This window comes from Orycteropus afer, unplaced genomic scaffold (genome assembly GCF_000298275.1).
Source record: "Orycteropus afer afer isolate SDZICR_OR568_19922 unplaced genomic scaffold, OryAfe1.0 scaffold00129, whole genome shotgun sequence".
Lineage (NCBI taxonomy): Eukaryota > Metazoa > Chordata > Mammalia > Tubulidentata > Orycteropodidae > Orycteropus > Orycteropus afer.
The window spans coordinates 2,845,948-2,846,456 of record NW_006921716.1 but is presented as its reverse complement, the minus strand read 5'-3'; positions in this window follow the sequence as shown (position 1 = coordinate 2,846,456).

Genomic DNA, 509 nt, shown 5'->3' with positions numbered 1-509 from the left:
CATCATGCTCAATAGGCACAATATAATACATAAAAATCTTGTTCTACATCCTACATTGTTGAGTAGCGACTAGGGTCTTAAAAGCTATTGAGTGGCCATCTAAGATGCAACTATTTGTTTCCCCTAATCTGGAGCAAAGAAAAGTGAAGAAAAAGTCAATTGGAAATAGTATGTCCAAGGATATGATGGACCTTGTGGACCTCAGCCTTCACAACCCTGAGACCAGAAGAACTAGATGGTGCCCAGCTACCAAAGCCAACCACTTGGAAAGGGATCCAAATTGGAGATCCTGGATAGAGTAGGAGGAAAATAGTGGAATAAAATGTGAAAATCCAAAAAATAACAAGAATTACTGGTTGGATAGAGACTGGGGGAACCCCGTAGACTGTGGTCCCAGTTTATCTTGGACTGGACTCACTTTCACGGATTAACTCTCAGCCAAACAGGAGAAAGTCTCCAAGCAGAATTCCTACCCCAGGAGAAGTACGCACCTACCCCAGGAAGATGCA